The following is a 25548-nucleotide window of genomic DNA, read 5'->3' on the forward strand; positions in this document are numbered from 1 at the left end:
GAGGGCTCTTGTGCTTGGGTCCTGCCTGGATGCTTCCCACAGACATCTGGTTGACCACTATGAGAACAGAATGAATGTTGGGCTAGATGGGCCACTGGCCTGATCCAGCAGAATTGCTGTGTTCTTATGTTCCTACGGCAGCTCACCCCCTACCCCTAGTTACTGGCTAACTCCAGATAGAAATTCTTGTCTTTCTCTCTTCAAAACCTCAGCTGAAGAGGTGTCACCTTCTTCAAACTCTGACAGGTATCTCACTCCAAAACATCTCCAAAGCAGAGAGATTGAGAGGGGGGGGGTATGGATGGATGTGTGGAAGCCAGATAAATTGTTTTTTCATATAACAGAAGACGTGAAAGCCTGGTCTATTGTTCTCACTGAGGAACACTGTTTCAGGAAACCATGTCTTTTCAGAGACGAGGAAGCTCTGTTCCAGCCTCACATCACCCTGTAAGAAAACCAGAAGAAGAATTTGACACAGTGGGGTTCAGAGAGCATGCCACCTTTCACATCCCATATCTGCTTCAGGCTTTGATTTGCAAGCAACAGAATTTCAAAAGAGTTTTTGTCAACTTCCAATTTCCAGCCATTCCTTTGCGTTTGAATGTGAGGCCCAAGAGACAAATGGATATTTATAGTATGAATTCTTTTGTTGAAAAAAATTAGTTTGCATTGCTTCTCTCTCTCTCTCTCTCTCTCTCTCTCTCTCTCTCTCTCTCTCTCTCTCACACACACACACACACACACTCACACACACACACACACACACACACACACACACACACACCATTCTATTTTGCTGCCTGAGGCAAAATGGGAAGGTGTCAACCCACCACCAAACCAAACCCCACCTCCCTTACCTGGGCTGTACAGTGGTGCCCATGAAGCACCAGTTATGGGTTCTGGCAAGATCTCGTGAAATTTCAGTGAGAGGGAAGCCATCGCCACTGTCACCTAAGGCGGATGGAGTGCCCATGCACTCCATCTGCACTGCCTCTTGGGGTTCTGCCACCCGAGGTGGCTGCCTCAGCCCACTTTATGGGTGGGCTGACCCTGCACACACAGAGAGCAAAACGAACTCAGGGCCCATCTGTGCTATACAGTTCAAGTAGTATCAGCCATGGATTCCCCCAAAGAATTCTGGGAACTGTGGTTTGTTAAGGGTGCTAAGAGTTGCTAGGAGAGCCCTATTCCCCTCAGAGCTACAGTCAGAATGGCTTAACAATCAACTCCTCTTACAGCGAACTCTGGAAATGGTTCAGAGTGGTATGATGCTACTCTAAATATGGGGCATCAGACAATAATAATAATAATAATAATAATAATAATAATAATAATAATACCCCGCCTGGGTTGCCCCAGCCAATCTGGGTGGCTTCCAACACACTTAAAAACCATAATAAAATGCCAAACATTAAGAACATCCAGATACAGGGCTCACATCTTAGAGACATAAGGCTAAAATCCTATGCACAGGTGCTAGATAGGGACCTCCATTAAGGCAAGTTTAGCTCTCACTTCCACAAAGATTGAAGATAACATGGAAATGAGCACCAAACTTGTGCTGTAATCTGTTTCCAGAACTAGCTCAAATATAGTGCAGAAATCATTGAAGAGGGAAATATTAGGAAAACAGAAGAAATTGCCACGTGAATGCTGCCTATGTGACCTTTTCTGCCTTTTCGTTTCTATGGCTAGCTAGTTCTTCAAAGAAGAAAACGGGAAAGACCAAGAAGATCTTAAATGCATACGGTGTGGGACACCTGCAAATTGAGTGGTAGTCTTGAACACAGCATATCTCTGTGTTCATCTCAGAGTCATTTTATAGATTGTACTGTGCTTTTCATACATCAAAGGTGGGATACCTCTCCCCCCCCCCAGGTGAGATGACGTTGGACTCCAACACCCATCAGTCCCATCCAGTATGGCTTATGGTCAGGAATCATAGGAGTTGTAGTCCATCTTCAGGGCCACAGGTTCCCCACCCTTGTCCTACATTGGAAAAGAGAAGAGCTGTAACTACATAAGTGGTAGAATAGCAGGCCTAGCATGTGGAAGGTTCAATCTCCAGCATCTCCAGGTGTGTCTGGGGGGAGACTTTTCATCTGAAATCCAGTGAAATTGCAGCCAGCTCACAATGGGCTCATTCCCTATAAAGGCAATTTCCTATCTCCCTAGGAAAGAATCATTAGGTTGAATAATGTATTGCACTGGGTGGATGCACTTCAGGGATCAAGATACCAGAGGAAGCCACATCTCCCTAGCAAAACCGTCAAGCAAATACAAACAGTTCTCAGAGATGTGAGGGTAAAATATTCTTTTTTATGCTGAAATAATTTTAATTGTCAGCCTCATCTGTCATGTGAGACACCATGTAAAACTTGCCTGTTGCTTTAATAAGGAAGAGAGCTAAATGTGATCACTCTTTCCCTCTTTTGCTTCCTATAATTGCCCCTGTTTGTTTTTTAGCTGCACTTTGCTTTTGATATTTATTACAAAACAAAGCAAAACCCAAAGATTGATGATAACAAAATCCATCAAAGTGGTTGTTCCAAAAAGCAGCACAACAGCTCGTAAGCATCACTTGGGTGCATCTGCCTGACATCACTCAGGGCCAAACCCGCTCATGATGGAGGCTTGATTTAAATAGCCATCTGCCCCAATCAAGTGGAACAAGGTGTTTGTGTGTGTGTATGGTTCATTTTTAGAACAGTAAAAAGACCCTGGACTGGCCTCCAGTTGACCCAGAAACCAATCAAAGCTGGGCAGAGTGTCATCCAATCAGGAGAGAGCAGGATGTTAGAAGTTAGAACCTGACATTTAAGATATGAGTTGACTGCCTGTGAGAGCTCAGATAGGGCTTGTCTGTCAGTAAGAGTTAGTGCTTGGAATGTGGCTAGATAGGGATGAACTCAGAGCCTAGGAAGAGCTGAAATATGGGTTACCTAAGCTGGGCAATTCTGTTTCCCTGAGGGTAAAGCAGACAACCTAGAAGGGGCTGGGAGTATTTTTGTAGTTTAATGCCAATAGCCATTCTAGGAGGAATTGGTTTAATTAGGAACATGCTAAAGTGTGAATTTTGAGAACATTCTTAATTATCTTTGTAAAGAGTGCTTCTCTGAAACCAAGTGTGGTGCCTTTTCAGAGTAACCAGTAAGCTATAAACTTCATCAAGTGTATATATATAAAAATCTAGTTTTATTTTAAAGGTTCCTCATCTGAACTGGCTGGATATTATCAACCCTGAATCTATTGAAAGTGGTTGGGCATTAAAACAAATATTTGTCATTCGTGTTGAATTGACTCTTTAGAATGGTGACCATTCAGAAATGGAACATTTATCACTTGCATGCAAAATTTAAGGCTATTACATTACTAGTCTATTTTGCTTGGCTCACCATAATTAGTTAATTACAAGAATTGACCATGGCATCAAAACTAATTTCATAATTTGCATCTGCTGAATTGGTGACCCTCAGTATATTGTTGCAGAGCTACAGCTTACACTGGGGGTTTAAGGTGATGCCCTGCAGAGAGTGCTAGGTCTCAATACCCAGTAATGCTCACCATTGGACATGTTGCCTGGGGCTGATGGGAACTGTAGTCTCACAACATCTGAAGGGCACCACATCGACCACTTCTGGTTTATACCATTAAACTAGCATAAGAATCCTTGCATGTGATACATTATTTTTTTTGCTCTAAGATCAGGCTTATAGAACAGAAACAAATAATAGCATTAATATTCCATCGTATGAATGGATATGTGTGCACCACATCATAAACAAGGAAAATCTGAAGCCCTTTGAGCTATTTGTAGATAACTGTTATGTTATAAAGCCATAGCTTGGTTCAAGATGGATTTCTTCAATATCATCTTGCACATGTCAATACCGTTAATTTTGGGAATATCAAGGAGACTCATATTTTCATTACTGAAAACAGTCTTGGCCTATTCTTTCCCCAATCTGGTTTTATGTTACCATCTCCAAAAGCATTGATTTCACATGATATATGTTAACCGTGATATTTTCGCTCAACAGCTTCCCACTGTTAATCGATAGCTAAAATCAAGGTCATAGCTTCCCAGGTACCCTCCAAGTTCACCTAGAAGTCAAGGAATTTGTATTTTGTGCATGCATAACATATTCATTTTTGATGTGTGCTTTTAGTCATGATTTGAGGAAGGGGGTGTCATTGCCTTCCCCCACCAATTCTTCTTTTTTTTTTAATGTAAAGCCCATAAATGATTTATGCTTAGACCAAGTCATTTCCTATCAAGGTCAAAACTCATCTTGCAGGGGAAGCTGAAATGCAGAGGCCCTTGTAGGAAAACAACACTGGGTATGGCAATGTCAGGAATTCAAAAAACAAAACAAAATTTTGTTATTGCGAAAGATTGCAAGAGAGAGAGATTGCTCAAAATTTTGGTTAAGGGTGCTGAGATCCCCTGGGCAGAGGGATAAACCACTCTTGAAACTGTAGCTCAGGCATGGGAAATAGGGGTCTCCAAGCAACTATCAGCACCATTAATAAACAACAACAGCTTCTAGAATTATTCAGGGGAAGCTACGACTGTTAAAGTGTATAATAGTTCTTAAAATGCATGGTGTGAAGGTGGCCTAAGTCCTAACCAGTGTAGACCCACTGAAATTAATGGGTCTACGTTAGGTATGTGCATGCATTTCCATTGGTCCACTTCGAGTAGAACTAACATCAGAGACAACCCATTATTGACTTCTTGAAAATGATGGGTCATACCAACTGGTTTCAATAGGTCAGCTCTGAGTGTGACACTTAGGTCTGCCATAGTGTGAGCAAAACAGGCTTCTGCTTGTGCAAGGGGAATTCCTCTCTCTCCCCCCCCCCAAACCATCAAAACCTGATCCAGAAGGTTGAGGAACCATCTGGGGCAGACATAGGGGGCTGCCGGGGGGTGGGTGGGAATGGAAAGCTCCATTGTAGGAAAGAAGTCTGCTCATGCAGTGTTGATTATGACCTGTTATATTTATTAATGCCACGCAATGCTTGTACGTGGACCCTTGAAGAGTTTCATAGGCAACACAGACCACCCACAGCCATATGAGCCTACTTGGCAGCTGAGATAGCAGTTGGAGACTATTCTCAGGTCTCCTCACCTGTGAAGTTTAGGTGGGTAACTACTGGGGAGAATATAACCTGTCCTTAGACCTTGATGTTCTATTTACCTGAAGAATGAATGAATGCAGACCTGATGAACTTTCTGTTCACTGAAAAGCTTGGCTTGCAGATGGTAGTAAAGCTACTATCCAGGACAGACTTTCCCCATATGAACATGCAATCATAATATCAGGCCCTTCTTTATGCACCTCTTCTATGAGAGGTGCAGAGGGCAGCAACACAAGAAAGGGCGTTTTCTGTGGTGGCACCCCATTTGTGGAACGCTGTTCCCAGGGAGGCCCACCTGGTGCCTTCATTACATATCTTTAGGCACCAGGCAAAAACATTCCTCTTCTCCCAGGACTTTGGCTAATTAGAAAATCTATGGCCTTTTAAACTGTGTAGTGTGTGTTACTGTTTTTGTTATTATGGTATGTGTTTTTTGTGTTTTTATATTGTAAACTGCCCTGTGATATTTGAATGAAGAGTGGTATGAAAATTTAATTTGATGATGACGATGATATCACGAACAGTTACACATGAAACAGAAGCAGATCTGAAGGAGCTGAATTAATCTGATAAATGTCTCTGTTTGGCCTGGTCCCCTTGTGGCAATTATGTTTCCGACAAGAAAGAGTTCAGAAGTTTTGAGCATAATTGACAGATGGCAGAACCCAGAGAACAAGCTCACCTTCAGCTTGTGGGTGGGCTGCAAGCAAATGTCAGTGGTGGAAAAAATGTTTCTATAATACTCCAGCAGAGGAGAAGTTTCTTGACTCCTGAGAAGATGCTACTTGTCCTTAGCAGATAAAAATTATTTGCTGAGATCTTGTGTGCAATATTATATCTCTTACAAAGAAGTGTGACTAAAGCACTGATCAAGGTGAGCAGATATAGGAAGCTGCCTTATATTGAGTCAGACTATTGGTCCATCTAGCTCAGTATTGTCTACACCAATTGACAGAGTTTCAAACAGGAGTCTCTCCCAGCCCTTCCTGGAGATTCCAGGAATTGAATTTAGGACCTTCTGCATGCAAAGCAGATGCTTTACCACTGAGCTAAGGGCCTTTTCTGGAATGCATTTGCCTGTTCTGTTACCACCAGGCCTTACCTTTCTGGATCAAACAGTTGTCAGCGTGTGTCAGATTTTCATCAGCACAAGATGATCTCCACCCCAAGCCAACAATGGTGGATCAATCTAAACTCTACTTTCTGTCAACTGTAGAGAGTTTGTAGAAAAGGATTATCTGTGGTGCTGTATAATAGAGTTAATGTTCAAGGCTCAAACTAGACATGATAGCAAGAGATCCATGTGTTTGATAGTGTAATCACTAGCTGTGTATATATACCTACTCAGAAATAAGACACACTGCATTTAGTGGGACCTACATCCTGGTATGTGTTATAGGATTATATTAATTTACAAGAACTTGGGGCCAGGATACCTTAAAGTTTGCCTGACCCCTTACATCCCTGAGATCTTTGGTGGAGTCACTGTTAGTGGTCCCCCATGGTTCAGACACGGAGGTCACATCTACAAAGGGTTCAGTATTATGGACATAATTCTGTGGAATTCCTTTCCAGCTGAGATCAGACATTGAACTTCCATCTTCTGCTGAATACCTTTTTATTTCAGCAGGCATTTTTAGCAAGCTTTCTGATTTTACAGCTCATTTTAACTGGTTTTCTCTTTATTATACCTTTTGCAATCTTACTGTAGGCTGCTTCAAAACCAAGGTGTTATGTAGCATATAAATAGTTGAAATAAATAAATAACTATGCCTCAACCACGTAGAAAGATAGGGGTCTGTTTAAAATTTAAGTGGGTAGGTACCTCCATCTTATTAATGGTTTCAGAACATCTTAGTTTTAACACAACAATTGGAAATATGAACACTTGGGTGGTCAGCGCCTTGTGGCCATTTTGGCAGAGTGGTTAGAGGTTAAATGAGGATATTCTTATATAATCCATCAAACTGATCTTTTAAGAAAACGAAGTGTAGGATCCTTTTAGAAAGAGATCTTGGCAGTTCTGCATGGCAGAAATATAAGATGATGCATTTTTCTGTGAGTACATCATTGAAAATGATCCCCAATGTAAGTTCCTCTGTAAATGGTATAAGGTGAGGTAAAGGACCCCTGGATTGTTAAGTCGACTATGGGGTGTGACGCTCATCTCTCTTCAAGCCAAGAGAGCTGGCGTTTGTCCACAGACAGCTTTCTGGGTCATGTGGCCAGCATGACTTAACTGCTTCTGGAGCAATGGAACACTGTGACGGAAGCCAGAGCACATGGAATCACCGTTTACCTTCCTGCCACAGCAGTACCTATTTATCTACTTGCACTGGCATGCTTTCGAACTGCTAGGTTGGCAGAAGCTGGGACAGAGCAATGGGAGCCCAGCCTGTTGTGCTGATTTGAACCGCCGACCTTCTGATCAGCAAGCCCAAGAGGCTCAGTGGTTTAGACCACAGCGCCACCTGCATCCCATAAATGGTATATGATACCCTGAAAAATGAATAGACTATAAAGTATGAATGTATCTGTACATTTGACAAGTGGAATGATGGGTGCAGATGCATACCATGTGCTATGAAGTTGCCACAAAGTTCAAAGTTGCTGGGGTCTGTGATAGCAAATGTTTGCTATCACTATGTCAGGCTTGACCCACAGAACCTGCAGTTGTGATGGCAGGTTGCAGCTGTGATGGCAGGGTGGCAAAGACCCGTTACTATTTCTGTAGCAGGCTCCTTGCAAGTTCCCTACCTCCAGCATCCTATAACTGCCCAATCAACATGAAAAATGAGTTTTTTAATCACTGGGTGGGGGTCCTAGTTAGTTGCTCAGCACTCCCTAGGAAAGATACTTGACCTGAGTCCTCACAGAGGCCCTCACAACCAAAGTTGTGAGCAATGGCTTGACTCTGTGTGTGGCAGCTTCATTTGTTCATAATAAGGAAATAATGAAAGTGTGAAAAAATTGTACTTGGAAGAATGTACTTGCAGCATTGCTTCTTTTTCTTAAGATTTCCTCACTCAGCAGATATTGAACAAAAACATAGTAATTGGGAAATAGATCTAAAGAGGACAGTGCAATTTGAAGGATTCAAAATGAGATTTTTTATTTTTATTTTTTAAACGATATTTTCCTGCACAGTGTTACAAAGCAGTAGAGTGGGTTAAATAATAGAAGGGTGGAGTTTTTCCTTCTCTTCTTGCTTCTCACGTCTGCCAAAAGTCAGAAACAGCTTGGGGACTCAGTTCTCCTGACCCACCATTAAGGGGTCCATTATGATTGCATCTTTTGCAAAGTATGGAAAAATAATGGACATTATTCTGCCTTAGCACCACTTAAAAAGATATAAACCACTAGGGGGTTAATAGCATTGGAGAAAATCTTGCCTAGTGCAAGCTTGATTTTCTCTGCCTGTCTCTTATTGTGTGGTTTGAGATAGAGCAATGGCAATATCTAGTTAAAAGAAATTTTCAAGAGTTTAATGAGCTTTGGCTGCACTTCCTAGTTTATGTCAGGAAGTGTCCTTGACAAACTTGCTGGTGCAAGCAGGTAGTGCCTGGGGTGTGTGCAGGTGGGAAAACACTGCAGAAAACTGTAATACAAATGACCGCACCTGAGAGTAGGTGAGAAAGTGTAATCTAACTGTGGGATAGAACAGCTTCTCTATGGAATTCATATTGCTTTCAAGGCAACATAAAGCCTGACCCATTTGGGTGTTGGGATGTACAAATCTATCAATTTCTCATTTCTTCCAGCCTTAAGTTTAGTTCATCACATTTCTACATCAGTTTGTCTGTTGAAGGTGCTGAGAGTTGTTAGGAGACCCATATTCCCATCACAGAGCTACAATTCCCAGAATTCCATGGGAATATAGTTTGATGGTTAAGTCACTTTGGGAACTGAATCTCCATGAGAAGAACAGAAGAAGAAGAAGAAGAAGAGGGGAGGAGGAGGAGTTTGGATTTGATATCCCGCTTTATCACTACCCAAAGGAGTCTCAAAGCGGCCAGCAAACTACTTTTTCTTCCTCCCCCACAACAAACACTCTGTGAGGTGAGTGAGGCTGAGAGATTTCAGAGAAGTGTGACTTGCTCAAGGTCACCCAGCAGCTGCATGTGGAGGAGCGGGGAATCGAACCCAGTTCACCAGATTACAAGTGTACCGCTCTTAACCATTACACCACACTGGCTGACAGGGGTTTCCTAACAACTCTTGGCACCCTCAACAAAGCTCAGGATTTGCAGGATTCTTTTGCGGGGTTTGGGGGTGGGAGCCATGAAAATTAAAGTGGTGTAGTTGGGTTTTAAATATATGATGCAGCTATGGCTGGAACTTTCTGCTCTGAGGCTACATCACCAAACTTTAAATGTATGATGCAGACGTAGCCTCAGAGTGGAAAGTTTCAGCTACATCACCAGGCAAAGCCTGACTCTTGAAGGGAGCCTGAGCGTATATACTGAGGAAAGCAGCAACATGTTGCCTCCAACTTTTACAGGAATGAATTATGAGGAGAAGCTGGAGGAGGGGAAAACTTTAACCTTAGCAAAAAAAAGAAAAAGAAAAGAAAAAGGAATAAGCAGATCTAATTAAAGGGCTCAAACTCTATAATGGTAGAGCGAATGTCAGCATTATTCATAACTCTTTGCAGGGAAAAAATTGACAAAAGAGCACAAATGGAATTCAAATTAAAATAAAGACACAAGGGAGCATCCTCCTCTGTCTAAAAGTAATAAGTGTTTTGGAACGAACTACCTGGCAGGGTTTTGGAGGTGAAGACACCAAGGGCATATCCAAGAAGCTCCTAGTTTCAGCACTGTTGAAACACGCTATTAATATGGATGAGCTCTTAGTACGCAGAGGAGCTCAACCTGCACTGCAAATGCCGACAGATGCTTGGTTCCTTACAGCAAAAGGACACAACCTGGAAAGCCGGATTGAGAAGGGACCAAAGTCCTTCAACTGGGCTAAGGCCTCTTTTGCTTGACTTTGGCACTTCTGCTGTGATCTCCATGATGGCATCACTGATTGCGGTTCTCCAACACGCCATGGCCTGGCTGGAGGAGGAAGAGGGCTTCTCTGTTTCTGCATTTTGAAACATCTTCCAAGCCCTTCTGCGGGGTTCCTGAAAAATTTAGCAGCCTAGCAAAAGAAACGTTAGCTCCCCATGCTCACTAAATAGCTGAAAATAAATAATTCACTACAATTTGTTCATAAAACATATTTGGTGGGGGGTGGGGGGTGGAGAGAAGGGAATGACTTTTTTGGGGGATGCTGAATGATGGCTTCAGCTAATCAGCTTCTGCCTTCTGCTGGCTTCCCAAGACACTCTATCACACACATCCTGCTTGATCATCAGTCCTCATGGAAGAGTTGGTAGCACTTAGACTGTCAGTTCTGATGAATGCCTCTTGCATCTTTACATTGTTCTCCTGCTAGCCCTGACCCAAAGCATTTTGCTCTGGTTACTAGGCTCCAATATGTAACTGAACTTCACAGAATGTCAACCGGTTTGTTCGTTTATTCTTTAAACTTATTAGTTGCTTATCACCTAGGGGGACTCCACGTAACTGGTACATTGTAAAAAATATATATGCATAAATTCCTGCATGGACTAGATGACTCTCAGGGTCACTTCCAATTCTACAATTTTATTTTATTTTATGAATCCTTTACCATAGAAAAAGGGGGATCATATACCACATTTACATTCCATGCAATATACTGGGAAAACATTCCCAGCATGCAGAGAATAAAACAATACTCCCACTCACTTACTAGCAGATACAAATAAAATCCCAGCATTCACCCCCTCCCTAGCCCAAAATCTATTTTGGCAGCCCCCTCTAAAAAAAAAAAGTTCAAAAACTCCAGCATCAACAGCATCTGCTGTAAATCAGTGGTGGGTGAGGTGGTCTTCCATGTATGGTCCTGGGGTGTGTGGCTGGCATGCACAGCCCTATGGGTCCTACTGATGCTATAATATTTCCTCTTCAGGCACAACTTCTAAACAGGGCTTTAATAATACCCTTTTCTGGAAAACTCTAGATGCCGAGCATCCTGCTGGAGGAGGAAATGGCTATTTATAAGGAACATGAAATGCTGAGAAATGGACTAGGTCTTATTCTCTGTTATATACAATTCCCTCATATTTTATTCCTGGGTGGTACCCTACAGAAATCATAGCTAAAGAGCCAATTTATCTTCAAGCCTCTCACATTACTTCACTCAGAACGGATTATAAATCTCAAATCAAGCCCAGCTGGTTGTACAAATGATATATTTCTTTCATTACTGACCTTTTATTGCCTCTCTCTGGCATGGACACACAACTTTTTATTATTAGTAGTACGAGAGAGAAGGTTTTCCACAGCATTGCACTAATGTGCACTGTGGACTTTCGCTTACTCTACAGAATAGACAAGGGTGGTTTTGGATGGCATTCTGCCTTCCACAAAGAATTGCAGGTCCTGAAGCTGTCACACAGAATAGATAGCCAGTACTGTGGGCAGAGGAGTGCACAAGTTCATGCCCTATGTTCTAGTAAGACTGGCTCAAGTTTCAAGGTGCCATGAGTAAAGTGCCTTTGAGAGGGGCTGTAGCTCAGTGGCACAGCATCGGCTTTGCATGCAGAAGGTCCCAGGTTCAATCCCTGGCATCTCCAAGTAAGCGCTGGGAAAAAACCCCCTGCTTGAAATGCTGGAGAGCCTCGAGACTTCTGGGTCGGCACCATCGCTGAATGGCGGACTCCCTCCGAGCTCCGGAGGGAGTCTGCTGGGTAGGGGTCAGGTCCTGCCGCGCCGGCGACGCGGGGACCCTCAAAAACCATGGGCGGAGATGCCCATGGACTTGGTGACTCGGCGGGCACCGTTAGCGCCCCCCCGACCCGCGAAGGAGCCTTTTTAAAGGCTGCGGAGCGGGTGACGGGGGGGAGTGTGGTGCTATGAGTCCACTGCTTCCCCTGCCCAGCGAAGCCGCATGCCATTCGGCGGAGAGCAACGACTTCTTCTTCGGAAATTTCGGATTTGGATTAAAAAGAACAACCCGTGAGTAAATTCATTGGACTTAAAAGGGAAATTTGATCTATGAATTTGGAGCGAGTGGGGGGGGGTGCAAAAAGGAATTCCGCCCCCCCCCCCTGTTGTAGATGGCTTAACGCAAGGATTTGACAACTAAGATCGAGAGATGAACTTGCTTATTTGAAAAAGAATTTAATTTCACGAAGGGAAATTACAATAATTGTGCTGGAGGAGAAGATTGGTTTGTGGGAGCTGAAGTGCAACCCCCCCGGGAACCGGGAATGATCCGTTATGAGAGACTGGCGAAGAGACACAGAAACTTTGACAGCTGTCAAAGTAGCTGTCAAAGCAGGAAAATAAAAGAGAACTTTGTTACGATGGCTTTGCTGGTTAGATTTGTTACAATTTGGACATAAATTACTGGAAATAAAGGCAACAAGTTATTTGACTTTTGGGTCTGATCTGGAAAGAAATTAAGTTACCATATTCCCTCTAGAGGGAGGCCGGGACATTGCAACAGTAGCAGCAAGTGGAAAATACCAGGAATTTGAGCAGGATTTGTTATCTTTTGGGAAAGCTGCAAAAACGAAGCATTATTTTGTCTACAGAGGTTTCTATACTAAAGGAGACAATGGATTTATCTATTGAAGAAAGGAAGGGACTTGACGTAAGTTTATGTTCCTGAATAACAAAAGCCTCTGTGGAGAACAAGAAGTTTCTGAATTAGAAGGTTTCTGCGGCAGAACAGGAAAAAGCAACCTGAGTAATAAGAGCTGGACTAAATTCGAAGTTGGAGTACTTGGAACACCCAGACTTTAATAAGGATCAGGAAACAGAATTTGACTTAGACTCTTAAATACAGAGGTCTGGATGGAAGAAGAATGATCTTTTCTGAGAGTTTCTCCGAGATTGGACTTTCTAAAATTAAAAGCTATCAAAAGACGGCAAAGTGGAGCTGAGATATAGACGTGGATACACCAGGCTGGCAGTAGACAATGGATGAACTTTGGGGATCGGAACCGGGGAATGGGGGGGGGGGAGATCTGGAACCCAAAAGCTGTAAAATTACATATTTTTTCTTTCTTTTCTTTTTTTCTTGTCTGTTGTTTGAAATTAGGGGAATTCGTGGAAGGGAATTGGGGTCGATTTTAGGGAATTATATAAAATATAAGGAGAAATGGTTAATTAAGATAAATAAGATAAATTAATTTGGAATAAATGGGTTAGTTAAAATTATAACAAGGCTTTAAAATTTGGGGTAAGAATTTGTGGAATCAATTTAAGGGAAATGGAATACAAGAGGGGGAGGGGAGGGGGAAGTCCGGGAAAGATGTCATTGAAATTAAGGGAAAACTATATTTGTCTTTGCTTTCTATCTTTCCTTGTTATTCTGGAAAACTTTAATAAATATTATTTTTTTAAAAAAATGAAATGCTGGAGAGCCTCTGCCAGTCGGTGAAGATAATACTGAGCTAGATGGACCTATGGGCTGACGGAGTATTTTCTTGCTAAATCATTCTGGGAGTAGATAGCCCTAAGAGTGGCAACAGAAAAAGAATTCTTCCATTTATGCCCTGTTATTTTCTATAATGGAACTTAATGTGGTGTGCATGTTATTTCTAGGCGATTACCCATCTAGGCACCAACCAAGCCCAGAACTGATGAGAAGTGCCAGCAAATCCATGTGCCTTTGCAAGTTCCAACAAACAGCTGATTGACAATATGTTTGCAAAGTACAGTTTGATTTTCAAACCGTGTGGACAAAGAGAAACACTTCTGCTGACACTATGGTGACATCAGATGATTGACAGCTAGTTAGGGATGCGGGATTGTGTTTGATTGAGCTCATGTTTAAAGGTGAACTTATTCAATTTGCACTTTCCAAAACAGTGTATGAAATGTAGCCACCATTCTACAATTTGCAATGCTCCGAATTTTGTAATGCAGTATCTCCAGCCAATTAACTTGTACAAAACTGCATATACTGGGGTTAAGCGTGCATAAGAATGCATACGTTTATGAAAATAGTGTACAAAAATGCATTCCATTAGGGGAAATTGATTTGCAAAAATGAGTACGTTAGGCAAAATTGCACAGGTATATAAGGAGAAATCTGCTGATGAATTTTCATGAGGACTCTTTTTTTATTATTGCAAACCAATGTAGAAATATGGAGAACTGAACTTAAGAATGGGTGGGGTGGGGTGGGGATGAGAAACTGAGAGAAGCTGAAATTGGCAGATTCGCCCATTCCTACAGCTGGCCATCAGCACTCACCTGTCAAAATAGCCCATGGGGTTTGAAGGGATCAAATCATCCAACCCACCAGTTGGAAACCCACCAGTTGGAAACTGATCCTTATCCCTGTTTTTTTTTAAAAAAAGTTAAAACACATAAAGCCAAATGCAAACTCAAATGTAAGTTAAAATAGCAGCAGCAGCAGCACATAGCTGTTAAAGTGACAGGACCCTCCTAGGGAAATCAACCACTATCTTCCACCAGAGAATAGATTAAATTCCCAAATGAGGGTGGGTGGAGAGAGAGAACTTCAAGGGTCATTGGATTTTGCTCAGTCTCATTATACCACCTGGAGAGTCCTCAGACTTTTTCCTAGTGGCTATGGGAGAAATATTGAGAGATGCCAACTTGATCCTCTCTCTGCTTCTATGTTTGTCCTGGAAAAAAATTCCTCAAAACAAACACGCGGAACCCACTATGTTGGAGAGTGACAAATCTCTCGCCTTCACCCGCAGGGACCAAATGCGACTTACAACTGCTGAGTGAATAATTAGTTGTAATTAGCACTAGAAATTGATGCCTTTGGAGATAGTCTGCCAACTTTTTAAGCACTTTAATACTAATGGCTTTCCCCCCCTAGGAATAAATCTTTACAGGCGGAAGCAAGCACAAATTGATTTTTAAAGAGCCTGTCCAATGTGGAATTTATCTTTCAAAAATGTTAGGTATTTTTTTTGAAAAAAACAATTACCTTCTTTACCTTTACAGCGTGGTAATGCATTTTCAATCGGCTCGTTTTTCTTCAAAATATATTTTTCTGTCAATGTGGGTCCATTTCTTTTGGGAAAATATGTCTACAGGTGGCACATACATCTGTAGAAGGTGTTGGGATAAAATATGACATGTAATAAAGTCTTTTTAGTTCCTAAGTCATTTGTTGCATGTGAGAAAATGTTCTATGTTGGTGATAATGGGATCTTAATGCCATTTTGAAGCTCTTGTACATCTGTTTTCATACGATGCTAAAATTTATTGGCAAAACCCGGTCTGCAAACCTAGTTTAGGTGAATGGAAGCCCAGTGTGTGAATGAAGTATAGGCATTACACACTTAAACACATGGACAGAATCCGAGTCCAATTGTAGGGGGGAAAAAGTTTGGTTCAACTTTGGCAATCTCTTGCAGGGAACTTGACCATGATTTCTATCTTCCAAAGGCCCACTAAAATTGCAGTGCTTTTTAAAACTCTGACTTCATCGAAGCAATATTTTCAGATCCTGTGCTGAATAAAGATCTTTTGGGAATGAATGGATTTCATTCTCTTTGAAATAATCTCCCCCAAAAGAGAGAGATGTGGTTCTCTTCCTTTTGTGTTCCAGTGATGAGTTGTATTTTCCATCTCCTGTTTCCATCAAACTAACAGCTGTTTGTCAATTACACACGGTTAATAATGCTGCATTTGCTGGTGTTTCTTAAATAACTACAATGCAGACTTCCTAATTAGCTGGAGTAATTAGACTGTCATTAATACTATGCTGCATTTTTCCTCTTCGGCTTTTTGAAAAGCTGAGGCAGTCTTTCGTTTAGGGAATCAAAATGGGAGCAAGCAGCTGCATTTCCAAAGAGCAGAATTCTGCCTCCATTTTGTGTCTCCCCTTGGGGACACCTTGACTCAGAGCCATTGTGGTGCAGTGGTTAGAGTGTTGGACTCTAACCACTAGGACCTAGGAAGACCAGGGTTCAAATCCCAACTTGGCTGTGAAGCTCACTGTATGACCTTGGACTAGTCATTGCCTCTCAGCCTAACCAACCTCACAGGGTTGTTATAGAGATTAAATAAGGAGGGATGAACCTTGTATGCCACCTTGAACTCCTTGGAGAAAAAGATGGGATATACAGAAATAAGTAAATACATGCATACATACACGCATACTCTGCAATCTGGTCTCTCTTTGACCAAGGAAATCAGGTGCTTTCCACTGCTACTTGCAAGCTGCTTATAAGTGTCAGTTACTGTATATTATACCCCTTGATAGTAGAGTCAAGCTATTTAATGTATTGTTTTGCCTTTTTTTCAAATGGGTCATAGATCTGTTCATACCCTCCAACATTCCTCAGATGAAAAGAGGTACATTTCCCACTGTCCCCAAACTGACCCTCCTCAACCCCGCCCCCATTTTTGTCCCCATTCCCCCGCAGAGCATTTCCTATCAGAAAAAGGGCAAGTGCCACCACCACTTCACCAATGGGACACAGCACAAACCCCCTCCACCATCCTGAGAAAATCCCCTAATCCCGATTCTATTCTTTGGTATATAGTTGTACCTTGGAAGTTGGACGGAATCAGTTCCGGAACTCTGTTTGACTTCCAAAACGTTTGGAAACTAAAGTGCAGCTTCTGATTGGCTGCAGGAAGCTCCTGCAGCCAATCATTATTTTTTTTAAAAAAGATATTTATTCATTTTTTAACAGAAAAGAAAAACAAATAAAAAATGAAAAAGCATCAGAAAGATACAAACCAACATATTCAATCACAAACATAGATCAAATAAGAAATAATAAAAAAAGAAGTTAAGCAAAAAAAGAGAAAAAACTCCAATTTTTAAATTCGTATTTACATAACTTACTTTCTTGACCTCCTCACACCTCCCTTTTTTGTGTTCCTCTTTGTTCAGTCAAATACAGCAAATCCTTACCCTTTTTCAAAACTAGTTTCCAATTATTAAAATCACTTCTATTATATCTCCAATCTTTTCTCATTATATTTAAACACCTTTAACATATTGTTTACTTTGACATAATATAACTTTGGTTCTTCTATTACATTTTAGCATACTTCTTAACACTATATCCCTTGTGCCGTATTGATTTTATATCCAACATCATTTTAACATTCATAAACTTTGCAGTGTTTCTGCAGATAGGTCTTAAACTTTTTCCAATCCTCTTCCACTACCTCTTCTCCCAGGTCTCAAATTCTGCCAGTCATTTCTGCCAGCTCCATGTAGTGTATTACTTGCATCTGCCATTCTTCCAAGGTGGGCAAATCTTGTGTCTTCCAATACTTTGCGATGAGTATTCTTGCTGCTGTTGTCGCATACATAAAAAATGTTCTATCTTTCTTTAACACCAAATGGCCGACTATGCCCAAGAGAAAGGCCTCTGGTTTCTTGGTGAAGGTATATTTAAATACCTTTTTCAATTCATTATATATCGTCTCCCAGAAAGCCTTAATCCTCGGGCACGTCCACCAAAGGTGAAAGAATGTACCCTCAGTTTCTTTACATTTCCAACATTTATTATCCGGCAGGTGATAAATTTTAGCAAGCTTGACTGGGGTTATGTACCACCTGTAAATCATTTTCATAATGTTGTCTCTTAAGGCATTACATGCCGTAAACTTCATACCGGTGGTCCACAACTTTTCCCGGTCAGCAAACATAATATTATGACCAATGTCCTGTGCCCATTTAATCATAGCTGATTATACATTCTTGAAAGAATCTTAGTTTTAGGTTCCAAAAATTCTGTTTCCAATTTCGATTTTTCCACCTGGAAGCCCAGTTTTTTATCCATATTGTAGGCCTCTCTTATTTGATAATAATGTAGCCAATCTCGCACTCTATCTTTTAGTTTCTCAAAACTCTGCAGTTTCAATTTATCTCCTTCTTGTTCTAATATCTCCCAATATTTCAGCCACTTGGCCTCCATATTGAGTCTTTTCAGAGCCTTTGCCTCCATGGGTGACAACCACCTTGGGGTCTTGCTTTCCAATAGATCCTTGTACCTTATCCAGACATTAAATAATGCCTTCCTGACAATATGGTGCTTAAAAACTTTGTGTACTTTAACCTTGTCGTACCACAAATATGCATGCCATCCAAAAGCATTATTAAAACCTTCCAAATCCAAAATGTCAGTGTTCTCAAGAAGCAGCCAGTCTTTCAACCAGCAGAAAGCTGCTGATTCATAATAGAGTTTAAAGTCTGGCAGGGCAAACCCCCCTCTTTCCTTTGCGTCAGTTAATTTCTTAAATTTTATTCTGGGCTTTTTGCCCTGCCAGACGAACTTAGAAATATCTCTCTGCCACCTCTTGAAACAATCCATCTTGTCCACTATCTGCAAGGTTTGAAACAGAAATAGCATTTTAGGCAATACATTCATCTTTCTAGCAGCAATTCGTCCCAACAAGGAAAGCTTCAGTTTGGACCATATTTCTAGATCTTTTTTAACCTCTAACCAACATTTCTCATAGTTATCTTTAAATAGGTTCAGATTTTTAGCTGTCATATTTATCCCCAGGTTTCTTAACTAGAGTCAAACCAGTCTCATTCTGAAACCTTTCTTTTTCTGTCTGCAGCCAATCAGAAGCTGCAGAAGCCCTGTTTGGTTTCCAAAAATAGTTCACAAACCGGAACAGTCACTTCCAGGTTTGCGGCGTTTGGGAGCCAAAACATTAGACTTGCAGGGCATTTGGGATTCAAGGTAGGACTATATTTACAAAAAGAAAAACATACACCAATATTTTTTTTTTAGAATTTTAGACACGGCTGCACAAAGCATCTTTTTAATTGAAAAAGCATGACTCTGTGCACTCTGCTCCTGATTTATTCCACCCAGGGCGGCCCTGCCCTTTGCCTGCCCCTCAGACACAGCACATTACATAAGGCTGGGCCTCAGTGGCAGCAGCCTGTCCTCCTCCTTGTCCGCCCTCCAGCAGCTGCTATGAGCTGCCCAAGGAAGGAAGCCAGCAGCAGCGACCCTGGAGAATCAACAGGGATGCTCCCTCACTACTGCTGCTCGGGACAATTGCTGGCTCATCTTCCTCTCTGAGCTCAGCATGATAGCAGTGGAGTCAGCTCAGGATCCTATGGACACGAAGGAGGTTGAAGCTGAAGCCCTCGCCTTCCCTAGAGAGTGCTTGTCCGGGCAGCACACCCATCGGACGGGCAGAAGGGGCAGGCAAAGGGCAGGGCCATGTCTGCTTCACTTCTCAGTAGCATTGCCAGCTCAGGAGCACCCCAGACACTGTGATTTCAGGACCCAAACCTGAGACCTAGGGGCAGTCCCTGGTGATGTCATGGGGGAAGGACACAGTGATGTCACAGGGGCAGCTCCCAGCGATGTCATTAAGCATGATGCATTGAGAATCAACCACAGTTGCTGAGAGCGTGTCATTCAAATAAAAAGTCTCAGGGTCTAATAAATGAGCATATATGACATTGGTTGGAAATTAAGATAGGAACCTTAGCTAAAGGCAGCGTTCCCAGGTCCAGCTGAAGAAAGAGGGTCATTCTGTCTCACCTGCATAGTGAGGGAAGGCCATCCCAACCAGCTGGAGATGAAAGCCCTTCCCTTGCCACCTAGTGATAGGCAGGCAACCCTGGGTACTTTAGGTTGGTCCAGAGGAGTCTGGAAACCCCACTTTGCAGGCGGCAGCTCATGGGAGAGCAATGGAGGCTGTTAGGGCTGGGCAGAGGAATATCTCCATGAAATTCAATCCTTCCTGCCATCCTGGCAAATAGTGGGGATGGTTTGCTTATGATGACATCAGTTTCTGTGGACTCCAACCCATTTTTTACACCGGCTCTGGCTTATGTTGCCTTCCCCTTCTGCTATGCATCTCCTGTCTCCCGATGCTGCTCAGCACACCTCAGCCATGTTTTGTGGGATTTAATATTTCCCTACATATTTGATGCATCCAAGTTGTTTATCAGACAAACAGACAAATTAAACTTTATCAGGCTCTGAAATGCCAAGACCTTTTGTGTTCTCCCGGCATGCGTAGAGAGGATAAAAATTGCGGCAGCTAGGAGAGCAAGGAGCCTTGCAAAATATATAGCTTTGATTAATACTTTCAATCCAGTCCCAGATTAAATACATTGAAAACATTTAATAATAACCTTTCCACCTCCCTTGGTGAGATGTGCTTAGCATTTGATTCGTCTCTGCGTCTGGAGGTTAAGACGCCTAGCTTTCTGAAGGTTATGCATTGTGCCTGGCTGGGCCTCTCTAGGCTCTTGCAGGCAGCAGTCTTTATTTCCGCTGATGAGGGGTTGAGAAATGTGCTTGTGGGTCTTCGTAGCAAAGCATTTTTAGCAGCAAAGCCAGTTATTACTCAGCGGGCCAGAAAGTGAATTGGTAAACATGGCTACAGGTTTCAGCAAAGCAATCCTTTTAGTTGGTCAAGGGAATAAGACTTAAGAACATCGACTGGGAGCTTGCTCTGACAGCATGCAACATTTTTTGGCACAGCTAAGCCACAGCAAACAAGCTGCCTTAAGAAACTGGTCCATCTAACTCAATATCGTCTCCACTGGCTGGCAGCAGCTCTCCAGGATTGCAGGCAGTAGTCTCTCCAAGACTTACCTGGAGATGACAGGGATCAAACCTGGGACCTTCTGCAGGCAAGGCAAGATGCTTTGCTGCCAGTCCTCTTCACTCCTTCTAAGTCACATCCTCCCCTGTTACTTATGAGAGGACTGCTGTGTTCTTAGAATGATGGAGCAGCCACGGTGCTCACTGTACACAACCACTGCTTTTGCCGCTCTTCACAAACACACCATGGCTCACTAGAATGAAGCTCATGGACCACTTCTGGCCTGTGGACCACAGTTTTGGAGCCACTGCACTAGAGTCATTATTTATAAAATGGGAGAAAGGACACTCACAGTACTCCTTTGAAAAGCGAAGCAAGCACAAAAAAGCTTGCACCCCACCCCTTGAGAGTTTCATCTACATTTCTCTGTCCTTTTCCATAATTCTCCAACAAAATTTCTTCTCATTAGTTGTGGGGGAATGGTTTGGAAAAAAATGCAGAAGCAGCTTTCAATACAGGCCTCGTACGACACAGAGAGAACTAAACCCTCCGGGTACTCCAGAGGGTTCTGTGTTTGGTCAAGTCTGATCACACAAAGTTTCTGAAAGATATTTCTTTGAGACTGTTCCTCTCCTTGATTTCCTCCAGAGGGAAAGTGCACAATATACCTAGATAAATAAGTAAAACTGTAATAGCAGTTATGTGGGGAGGGAAGGTGGGGAGTGACACGCATTTACTTCTCTTTGCTGTCATCTGTCAGGGATTGGGTTTAGGGAGAATTTAAAATGCTTGAAGTTGCAGCGGTTGAATGTCTCTGCGAGAGAGAACTCCTTACAGTGACTGGCTCATATGTCAGTTTATAAGTCAGAGCATGAATCCTTTTTTAAAAATCCCATGTAATTTTTTTTTCAGCTGCAAAGGATTTGGGGATCTTATCAATGGAGAAAGAATATGGCGAAGGTTTATTTTGCCTCAGTTCAAATATAAAAGTGTCCTGCTTTAGTTAGACTTATCTGGTACTTTAAATAAAATTTAAAGCACAGGAATTAAAGAATCACTGAGCTGCGGAGCCAGACTGATCCGCAAAAGGAATCGGCCTGCTGTTCAATACTAAATACTCTTAGATGCTCTGTATTTAGATGTGGACTTATGGAGTCCAAAATCATGGTCTTAAGATTTGATTGAGAAAGGAAAAGCTTGTTGGCATGGATGTTATTCTAAAGTCACAGCCGAATGCTATATGGCATAGGTCCAGGCTATCTGAAGGACTGTGTTCTCCTATATTAACCTGCCCAGGCTCTGAGATCTTCAGACATCAATTAACTGTTGTGGAAAGATGTATTCTTAATTGCCTGCAATGGTCTGGTGGAATAGAAAAGTTTTCAATGGGTGTTTAAAATGCTGAGACAGACAGCACCTGCTGAACCTCTGTTGGCAGAGAATCCCACCATACTAGGCTGATGACACTATACACTTTATTTCTTGTTAGCAAATGAGCCTCACCAATAGCAGACCCTCCAAGGGTCCCTATTTTACAGAAAGTGTGTGTGTGTGTGTGTGTGTGTGTGTGTGTGTGTCTGTATATATATGTAATATCACTCTGCCTAATAATCTTCAGGACACCCTGGTTGATTCTTTGAATGGGAAGTCACTTGCTTTGATCTCATCTGATCGTTTCTTGTCCATCTGCTTTAAAAAAAATCTACCGTATATTGTACTTTTCAAGTTAAATCAGTAACTGCCTTGGATATCCATTATTGATAATATTGTACTAGTAGTAATACTGCTACTACTACTACGACTACAGAAAGTGAAAGTGGTTGTGTTGATCTACAAGAAAAAAGAAATCCCAAATCCATATTATGGCAATACCTTTATTTTGTGACACTTTGGTTGGTCTAAGAAGTTTAATAAAGACTTTAAAATTATACAGCATGTTTCTGATTTCTGGGGCAAAAGTCCGAAGGTCCCATGGAATCCAGGGGATTACGCTGGGTGATGCTGTAACTGCAACTCCAGACTGTTTCGTGTTTGTTTTTTAAAGGAAGAAAATCTTCTCCTGGACTCCAGTCTTTACTTACAAATTGCTTGCTGTGTTCTGCAGAAGCGCAGAGGAGTTTATTATGTGTTCTGAAGCAAAGTCCCTTGGGCAGAACAACCTCTTCAAGCGAAATTGTCAAGGGAGTGGAATCTACACTTTGGTAGCCTGGAGGCTGTTATTAACATACTTCAATAAAGCTTCATTTAAGGATGCAAAACTGCTGAGTTTTGCATTCATGAAAACGAGGGTCTGGAACAGCATCACTCCTAAGCAGAAGTAAGTTCCACTGCCTTCAGCTGAGATTACTCTGAAGTAAGTGTGCCTTGGTTGCACTATTAGGCTGCAACCCCAAACATACTGTCTAGGGAGTAAGTTTCTTTCAGGGGTGCCAACTTGAATTAAATATGGGGAGGGGTAAGCCCTGCTCCACATAATCAGTCACAAGATGTGGCACACACATATAATTTGAATGGCAATGCCCATCAACTGGGGGGGGGGGGGAGCTGACCCCTTCAAATAGTTTGCTGGGAGAGGACAAAGGGACCTTGGCCCCTATGAGTTGGCTCCTATGGTCCTGTTTAACTGAGTTGGACTTCCTCCTGAGTAAACATGCATGGATTGCACAGCTATTTATCCAGGCACTTCATCAAGAAATTAAATTGCCATTCCCTGCTTTCCAGTCTTCTTTTTCTAGTGAGGAAGATAGATAGTTAGAAAATCATGATTAATTCATAAATGAATGCTAACTACAGAATGTGCAGGTTAAAGGTGCAGATTTTGCTAATGATTTAATGAACTTAAGACACAGGTTTACTTTTCTTCTTCTTCCCACCTGCCTTACATGCATGTTTTAAACCACTTTCTGGCTGGGTATCAACTATAGGTATAGGGACTTCAGCAGATACTCCTGTAGGGTCATAACTCTCTAGAGTTGTGTCTGTGTCATACCTGGGGGTCCTTAGGGAGTTCTGACCTCTGGCACCACCTGCAGCAGGGCTGGGGAACCTCCAGGCCACCGGGGGGGGGGGTCCAATTTGACCCGTGAGGCCATTTCCCCCCAGCGATGCCCAAGGCATCATCATCATGTGCCACCCATCTGACTGTGTTGCCCCAGCCACTCTGAGTGGCTTCCAGCAAAATATAAAAACACCAAAAACCTCAAACTTCCTTATATAGGGCTGCCTTATACAAGGCTAGAATACATTTGTATTCTAAAAGTCACATAGTTGTTTATCTGTTTGACATCAGATGGGAGGACGTCTTGAAGTGAGGGAACTGCCAGAGGCCCTCAGAGCTGGATTTCAGCATCTGGGCTGAATGATGGGGGTGGAGACATTCCTTCAGGTAGGATGCCAGCAGACGGGTCGGGTCGGGTAGGGCACCACCCATTTCCTGTGGGGGGACTGCTGGGCAGACAGACTCCTGCTGAGAGCAGGACAGAACCCTTGCCTTCAAAGAACACATTGGTGAAACACACTCCTCCTCTTTGTGGCTCAACTAGTGCCTGACCTGGATGACGACTGGTGCTGGGTTTGTATTAGACATAATACAAATGGGGAAAGTGTTAGAGAAAGAACAAGAGAATTCAGGCATCTGTTCATCACAACTGCACAAATGCTTCAGGACTAGTGAGATGGCCACTGAATAAGACAGTTCAGGAAGGGGAAAATGACAAGTTAGTTACAGCCAAGCTCGTGGTGTGGGCCTTACAGTCTCACTTCTCCCTCTGCTGCTGCCAGATTTTAGGTCCCTGTCACAGATCTATGGAAGTGAAATCTCTTCATTGTGAGTGGTGGTGAATGTAGCCCACGAAACATAAATGTACATGCACATATCTTAGGGAATCATGTGAAACACTGCTTGCCGTTTTGATGCTGATGAAGCTGAGATTTCCTGATGTTGATACTTGCTGGTATGACAGTTGGGTATTCCCAGTAGGGATGGGCAAAACACTCTATTTCAGTTTATCTCACTTTTTCATTTCTCCGATCTTTAGCTCAGTTCTCTACATTTCCACATCGGTTTGTGTTTCTTTTTTAAAAATAAAAGCCCTCATGAAAATTCATCAGCATTTTAGTGCAAATTTCTCCTAATATGAACCTCGCTGTGTGTAATTTTGCCCAATCTACACGTTTTGGAAAAGCAATCTTCCTTAATGCATGATGCATTATTTTAAGTCATTTTTCACTAATGTATGCATTTATATGCATACATTTATATGCATTTTTGCACTGGGCTGCAGAACTGCACTGCATTGTAAATTTCAAAGGAGGGTTGCGTTTCGGTTTGCATAGTGTGATTAGGTAGGTTCACCTTTAAATCCAAACTGAATCAAAGTTCTCCCCATCCCTAATTTCTTCAGCCAAAACAAACACATGTATTTTTTGATTCTGAAAAGAGCACAGAAGAGGCCCTGACAGTAAATGAACAAAGCAGGCAGATTTGAACTTTCAGCAGCATGTTCTTGGGGCTAGGATGGTTTGGGCAGTGATCCTTGGCATGGGAACGTTACAAGCGTGTCCCTGTTTTCTTCTCTGCAATTTTGGAATGTCTGCTGTCTCGCTCCACCTTCTCCAGCTGTGCTTTCAAATGACCACTGTGGATTCTCTGGGAGCTTATTTTTATCCCTCCATTTGCTGAAGGTCCTGGAAAAGCTGCAACAAAAGAAAACACATAGAGGGATAATTCTACCTTTACCTCCTGTGGAAGGAAGGCGAACTAATTAATGACTTCCCTTCAACTGGCAGTGCACAGAATAGTAATTTGGGTCCTAGCGAGCCACGG

Source organism: Podarcis erhardii (assembly GCF_964252035.2).
Source record: "Podarcis erhardii genome assembly, chromosome: 7".
Taxonomy (NCBI): domain Eukaryota; kingdom Metazoa; phylum Chordata; class Lepidosauria; order Squamata; family Lacertidae; genus Podarcis; species Podarcis erhardii.